Source organism: Oryzias latipes, chromosome 24, assembly GCF_053564925.1.
Source record: "Oryzias latipes strain Hd-rR chromosome 24, Olatipes_Hd-rR_3.1".
Classification (NCBI taxonomy): domain Eukaryota; kingdom Metazoa; phylum Chordata; class Actinopteri; order Beloniformes; family Adrianichthyidae; genus Oryzias; species Oryzias latipes.
The window spans coordinates 18,290,808-18,298,925 of record NC_136260.1 but is presented as its reverse complement, the minus strand read 5'-3'; the positions used below and the strand labels follow the sequence as shown (position 1 = coordinate 18,298,925).

General features: G+C 35.6%; 1 long non-coding RNA gene across 1 annotated transcript; it reads left to right on the top strand.

Moving 5' to 3' along the window:
* Positions 1 to 1,129: 1,129 nt before the first annotated feature.
* LOC101172299 (uncharacterized) lies at positions 1,130 to 2,805 on the top strand. The gene is made up of 2 exons (XR_002293221.2): positions 1,130 to 1,266; positions 1,801 to 2,805. It is a non-coding gene; the product is annotated as an uncharacterized LOC101172299 (long non-coding RNA).
* Positions 2,806 to 8,118: the final 5,313 nt, after the last annotated feature.

The window sequence follows — 8,118 nt, the reverse complement described above, 5'->3', positions numbered from 1 at the left end:
GGAAAATTACAATGTTTTATTCTTACAAGTCGAGACAAAACGATGATGTGGTCAAAGATAAGCTCATGCTTTAGAGTAAAACTGACATTTCTCAAAATGAAAAAATAAAAAATAAATTCATCCTTATGCTAGATATATGACTCTCCAAAGCCAAATCAAAGGTCATATTCATAATTTCCTTCATTTCTCTTCTTCATTTTTTCTTTAGTTTTTAGTACCTTTTGCAAACTCCTTATGATTTTATGCACACGCCTTATTTAACAGAACCAGTCTTTTTTCTTCATCAAGCTCTTAACTCAAATAATTAGAATCTTTTCATATTTTATCTCAATTTTTTAATAAGAAACAGTCTGAGCGTGTGTCCATTAACAGTTAAGAAACTGTTTGTAAATCCAGAAAATACATTTTTGCTCCAAAATATTTTCAATATTTTCATTTTAGAAATGAAGGCTGGGACTCTGTGTTGTTGTCCAATCATTTATTTATAATAAATATGCCAAATATGTACTTTAAACTATTTTTAAAGCTACAATTTAGCCAGAGATCACGTGTTTACACTCAAAATTACAAGACAGAGAGGATCCTCTCTGAGCTTTGCGTGACCGAGATATCAACGCTAGGTGTCGCTGTTATTCCTTTTGCGTGACGCTCAACAGTTTGAAGCAAAGCTTTTTATCCTCCCAGCTATCTATGTTTATGTTTTGGAAAGCATTTGAATCAAATAAAGAAATTCGAATTAACACTAAACGTCTAGAAAACTATCAAAATACTGATCTATCTAGTTTTATGTGAAAACATATACATTTGATGAAGGTCCTTTACTAGAAATTGGCTTGTTTATTTATTTATTTATTTATTTATCCTCCAAATGTCTAGTTCGGAGTGTTTTTGAAAGTACGTGTAAGAAAAGCCATTGGGTAAACGGTGTGAAACGAGAGTAAGAAGAACACGCGCTTTTTAAACCTCGTCATCTCCCCACGTGAAAAGTTCTGTGGTCCAAAACGGCATCCATTAGTGATCACCTCTTCTGTTTCTGAATCGAGACACATTATTTCCGCCCCGTCCGGGAATTCATCAGGAGGCTGCGTCACTGACGCAGCGGGTATATAAAGCTGCGTCTGATGCTGCGTCCCCATTAGAGAGAAGACAATCTGCGCGCGCTGTCCCTCTGTTGGATCCAATAAGACAAGAAAAGAGGAAAACATGTCTAAAATGACGATCGTTCAGCTGGGGATGTTTGTGTTCGCGATTTCCTTAACAACACAGGTATTTATGATTTTGTCATTATTATTTTAGTCTGTTGGAGTTTCATCTGAATTACTTTTAGTTCTAAAATCGATGACTATCAGAAATGTAGTCAGCTTCTAGTTGTTTCTAAGGATGATCAGTAATTTTACTTATTAAATTTGGGAGTTTTTAGGGGGAAATCAATGTGTATAGACATTTTAAAAAAATTCTGCTATTTGATTTGTTTAAAGAGCTTATTCAAAAATACATTTTTCCTTTTTAATTTGGCAGCCCCATCCTCCAGTTAATTAATGATTCAGGAGCTCAATTAAGCTGGAAAAATCTAGAGTTTCTTTTAGGTGCAATTTACCAAACTGGGTATCAAGTTTCGAAACTTTACTCTTCTTAGATGACCTCCAATCAACATATTCTATAGCTTTAAACCTTAAATAGTCTTGAAGCTGTTACAGTTGAGTTAAGGACTATTTTAGTGTTAAAAAAAATAAAAGTTTTAAAGGAAAAGACCTTTTCCGCCTTTATCCCTCCATCCTCTTCCTTTTCCCCATCCCACAGGTGGTCTCCCAGAACAACACATACATGACAGGAATGAACTCCACCTCCAACTCCACCGCCATGCCCACAGAGACCTACAGCAGTTCGGGTAACTCCACCGCTCCCGCTGGAGGCGCGGGCATCTCTTTGCACGCAGGCACCCTCTCTGTCCTGATCCCCATCGTCACAGTGGCCTCCCTCCTTCAGCGCTGCTGTTGAGCACCTCTCGTCTTCCTTTCTTCTTCGTCATGCTGTTTCTCGCCTCCCATCTGTCACACTCAGAGACCACGACATGGATGGACACCAAATCCCTCTTTGTCCCAATTTAATTATGGCTAAAAATGAATTATTCTAGACGTCTCTCTTTATTCAAGGATCTTTTGACTTGGAATCATCAACCTCCCCCACCCCCCATCACTTCAGCGCCTTATGGAATCAAAAGGAATGCACCCAGCTTCCCCTTTGGCCTGCGTTTTCATCGACAGGCCCTCATCTACTGCCTGTTGCAGAGGCCCAAGGGTTGTCTCGTCACGTGTTGTCTGAAAGGTGGACCATTTGGGTGCGCAGAGCTTCATTCTGTGGCTTTAAATCCACACTACGACATATATCCAAATATTCTTGTCTGTTAAAGTGAAGATTGGCACCACTGGAGGTTTAAGAATTGTGTTTGCGTGTAAACCAGACGGTATCTTGAGCTGGGATTTTTTTTCTTCAAAGTTTGGGTCTCTGGTTTTGTTACTGGATATAATGTTGATGTATGCAGCACTGGGTTGCCACATGTGTCAGTTTTGCCTTTTGATTTTTAAAAAGTTTTTAACAATGAGGGTGTAACACATTTCCTCTCTTCATAGATGGGTTAAACCCAGGAAATGACTGTTACCAGAAAGGTTTTACCGTATAACTTCACCCGCCTCCCACCTCTTGTAGAATATATTTTGTATAAATGGAAATGTACTGTTTATTAGTTTAAATACAAGCCACTAAAATAAATGACAATGTACAATAAATTGACAATGGACCACTGTACTTGTTTCTTTGACTCGTGTTTTTTAAGAAATTTCGTTGACACAATATTTTTCCTTTTCCTTTTGAATTGTATTGTATTCAAGCACTTAGAATAAAAGTGTGTGGTGACGCCATGCTCATCCAGCTGCCAAGCAGTCTAGACAGGCATCTGCAGAGCGGCAGTACACAGATGGACTCAGCCCAAAAAAAAAATCAGCAGATTTTTTCCAGAGAAAAGGTGACAAACTTAATGAAAATGATGATATCTTTGAATGCGTGAAGATCACAAGCAAAAACATGCTCTTTCAGTGGTCCAAGTGAGTTGCTGGAATTGAGTTTGACTCTCCAAGTTTAGTTTTCAGCTGCAACTCAACACCAACTTGGTATTTCCCTAACAAAACATGCAATTTAGCAGGTTTTCTTTACTACGGTAATTTTAAGAAGAATTAAGCTTTTATGAAGAACAAATACATTGTTTCGGGTTTAAATTTGGATAATTTTTTAAACGATTTTATTTTCTAGTTCTGTTAAGGAGAGTTTATAAAAAGTTGCTTTATGAAGCATTTTGCACCGATGAGGTAGAGTGTCCAGTTCGGAAATGCCTCAGCAGCAGTAAAGCCGTCCTCATGCCTCATTAGATCAGTCTATATCGTCCCTAAATCCTTGCTGAACTATTAACCTCTTCCATTTTGATGCCCCGCTCAAGATACGTTTGTGTATGTAGAATCAATCAGTTTTAATCAATTGCTTTATTCATATGGGTCTTAACGTGCCTGCAGCCAAACAAGACATTAAAAAAACATTAAAAAACCAAATAAAAAAAATCATAGTGCAAAATAGTACACAAAACAAATTCAAACACGCCAACAGAGCAGAGTGTTATAAGTCAGAAGAAGTTTTTTAGACTTCTTATTACTTCTTTTTATAGTCAGTTAGAAAACTATCTTGTGGAAAATTAAATTTCTGTTAAATTTAAACCTTTCCAGAGAGAGAAAAAAAGGCATGATTGCACAATCATGTGCAATCACCATTGATTAAAAATAAAATCTCCTGATTCACATCAATCTAATTTGGTGCTTTATTTTACATCCTCCTTTAGTTGTTTTTTGTGTATTTTACTGGCATTTTATGAATAAGGAACTGGCACTTACTTCTGGTAAGAAATCTAATATATCATCTTTAATAACTCATATTTTGAGCTTCCTCTCAAAAGACAGCAGCCCTTTTACTTCCATGTGACATGTTTCTGAAACAAGAACTTCCTGTAAATGTTTCCATGTACTTAAGACTTTTTTTAGCTTTTCAACTATTGTATTTTTAGCTTCCTATAAATGCCTTACAACAGAAAAATTCTGTTTATTTTTGTCTCAGTATAATAAAATAAAATTTAATAATAACTATGAAGTAGGGGGTGTAATGATTCAATTCAATTTGATATTTGTGGTTGCCGATTTGATTCGCTTTCGATTTTTGGTTCATTTTAAACGATTCGATTTGATCCGATTCACTGACCTAGAATTGATCCAGGACATCTTTAGCCAAAGATTCAACAAGTTTGACTCAGAGATAAATACCTGAACAGTGCATGTGATGTTTTCCAGATTCCTTGTATTTGTTTCAAGATAACCCTGTGTAATTAAATAAGTGTACAACAAGTAAACAGGAATAAATGGCAAATCCATACACATTTTAGTTTTCTAAACTTCAGCCCATTGTTGTTTTTTCAAATCAAAATAATACAAATGGAACATTATTAGAACACAATGCCAAACTGTATGGTCACAGGTTTCCACATACTGGTCCGTAATGATGGTTTGATCATCTTTGCAACTATCACGGGTGTTTGATCGGCTGTCATGCACTCAGGCAATCAGATCATGAAGTAAAGCTGAAATGCTATCAAAGAAATTTCTTCATGACTTATTATAAAATGATTTGAGCCTCCAAAGCGTTTCACACACCCCTGTCACCTGTCTTGTGGTGTGAAGTGTGACACCCTTTAATCATTGATGGAATTGATGAATTTTTCAGACTGTCTTTCATTATTGCGGGACACACACACCCAGACACCCACACCATAGACCATAACTTTAGAAGAAACTGTTGCGCACATGAAGCACATTTTCGTCTTTAGTTCATGTAAAATACTGTAAAAAAATGTGTTTGTTTGTGCAATCATAAGTATTTTGCAATTACAAAATCGTGTTTATGAGTTTCAGTGTTTATGCAATAATAACCGATATTAGATACAGCCTGGATGAAGTCATCACCACATGAGCCTCCCTGGTTGGTGTCAAGTTTCAGGACTGCTGGTAAAGATACAGCCAAGGCAAAACAGAACAAGGAAATTTACATCCACTTCTAATTTTATTTTATCTTTTTGTTATGTGTTTGGGAAAATTGTAGCTCTTTCCTTCCTGGAAGCACATATTGAACTTGTGAATAATCAGCTTTGCAGATCAGACAAATGTGCGGCTCAGAATCACACCTTTCAAGCTCGTGAGCATGCTGCCAGGAGGCAAAAACACTGACAAAATCTGATTCATGTAGAAGGGTTTGACAAAAACCAGTAAAGGAAAATGAGCAGACTGTTCTTTCGCTCCGGAGCCTTGGTTTCCATAGAAGTGCTGTTTAGTTGGCCATTATGAGATTAAAAAGAAAACAACTAAACAGAATCCATCAGTACAGGCTTTTTTATGGGATAGAGGTTAAAGCGATCTCTGCTCTGTACTGTGCATGAGAAGTGTCTGTGGGACAGGCCACATAAATAAAAAATGAGACAGTGCCATTGCTTTCAACTGCATTTATCACAAATATAGCAAATATGAAGCTGTTTTGGTCACAATGTAAATAAACCTGAAAAGAAATAATAACATTTCTGACATAAAACCGAAGTCAGGAGAATATAGAAAGAAAAACATGAGCTGATTCACGATGCTATTTCTCCTAAATAAAATTTGTCATTGCTTCCTTCTTGGTATGACCTTGTTCAAACACAATTCTGCAGCAGACTAATTAGTTTGGAACAAAACAGGAGCTTTTATTTAATTTTTGTTATAACTAAGAGAATCTAAACAACAGAAAGCGGAATAAAATAGCTGTTTAAAGACCTATTCCATTGAAAATCATATTTTGCGTGTTTTAAACATGTTCTTGTGGCATTTTCTTATGATGGAGGACATATAAAAAGAAAATCAAGATTAAAACTGCGTTTCTGAGTAGGCTTTTGTTTAAATTGTGAATCTGGAGCAGACGAAAAATCCCACTGGAAAAAGTCGTTACATGCAAACAACAATTGACATGACACAAACTCCCTTCTCAGCTTGATGCCGATGCATCAACTTTCAGATAAATACATCCATGTACGGCTTTGTTTCCCTCATCTGAGCTGAAATCTGGCTCTAACTCGTACGGCTGGATAGCTTGAATATTCCAACACGTAATTGACTTATTTGTTCTCCCTGGTTAATAGGCATGATGAACTCTCTGCTCCTGTCAGCACAACCTGGGATGTTCCAGACTTGTTCTATGCTTGAGTTCACCATAACATGGCTTTATGTTTTGCATCACAGACATAGGAGAGCTACTACTGCCTTTAATCTGACTGATTTGGAAGAGGTAGAAGGCGAGGCTGTGTGTTTTTATGTAAACCAAAAATTCAATCCCACTGATTCAGTCTTAATCTCTTTAGGCTGCTTGCCAGACCTGAAGATACTCATCATTACATGCAGGCCAGACCATTGCCAGGAGACCGCTGCATCTTAGGCTCTGCTTGAGCTCTCAGCTTGATCCTACTTGTTCCTTTTATTGAATGAAGCTGACACCAGCAATACTAAGCCAAAAGGCTTTATGTGGCATTTCTAAAAAAAAAAAAAAACAAAAAAAAAAAACATTATGTAGTTGTTATTGTGAAATGCTTTCTATAGAGAGATATTTGCTTCAGTGGACTGAGATCAGTTTTATTAATTATTTAAGATGTTCTAAGTACAGATTCAATTTAATGTAATTATGATCGGTCTGAGGGAACAACTACATTTTGTGCAATCTGTCATATTGACTCATGTCAGATTAAGAAAAAACTGATGTATATATTTAATGAGATAAAACGCATGTTGAAAAGAAAGTCATCTTGTTGATGTGAAACTTTCTTGTCTTATAGGTTGAAAGTCCAAGTTTAAAAAGAAAGGACCAGAATCTTTGTCATTCATTGACATTCAAATCTTAAAATGCTCTGAGTAATCAGGCCTCATAAGAAAGTGAATGTTAACATTTTTGCATTCTCCTTGTCTCCTTTTTTGTTAAGATGAACGTGAAAGAAAAAGGCGTAACCAATTCATACATTTTAATGAGGTACAATCTAAAAGAAAGGCTTTGAAAACTGCAAAGGAGCATGTAATTGTGACCCTTTTCTGGTCTAACAAACATTTTTTCATTAAAATTAATTTCAAACATGTTTTAATCAAACAGTATTTCATTATAATAAGATCAAATTCTTTAATTTTCTGCTTTGTTGTGGCAGTGGAGTTTTTCTGGGAGACCCAAAGGAAATGTTTGCAAATCCAGGGTGATTGCTGCTCATCCAGCTCAACACAAACAAGATTTCACAAATTTGTAATCATCTCCAAAGGGCAAAGACTGGGCCAAAAAAATCATCAGTTTTGAAAAAAAAACTTCTTTTTAAACCAGTGAAACTGGTTTAAGATGGAAAAATAATAAATTATAATACAATAATGCATCAAAAAAGATATTTTTTAAAGACCCTAAAAAGTTTAAATAAGTAAGTCATGAAAAGAAAATGTTGTTGGTCTATTGAACAGGTCATAATTGGACTAATGAAGCCCATCTTTTACATGTAAATATTGTATGTCATCATTACAAACTATTATAAATCATTTACTCCTTTGCCATTTATGTCCATTTTAAATGTAAAATAAATGTTATCTGGATGATTATGATTATGTCTTTTTTTAGAGCAGAAATATATTAATATGGATACATGTGATTATACTGATCTCCTTCCAATTTATCACACTTATTTAGTGTTTATGCAAATCATCTGTTCCTGTCAAAATTTGACTTTCATGATCAGAACAGCGTGTTGTCATAGTTATATCAGACTCATCAGCCCAAAAAAACCTTAAGAAAGCTTTAATCAAAATAAGCTTTTAATAAGCTCTGTCAAAAAGCACCTTCGTTTTTTTTTTAATTATCTCTCATTTTGATCGTCATTATTTGAAAAATACTGAATGAACATATAGGTTACATTCTCAGATTTAAAAGAAAAAAAGGTTTCCATGATTCCAGGCTCGAGCCTACAGTGGCCATGGAAACCTT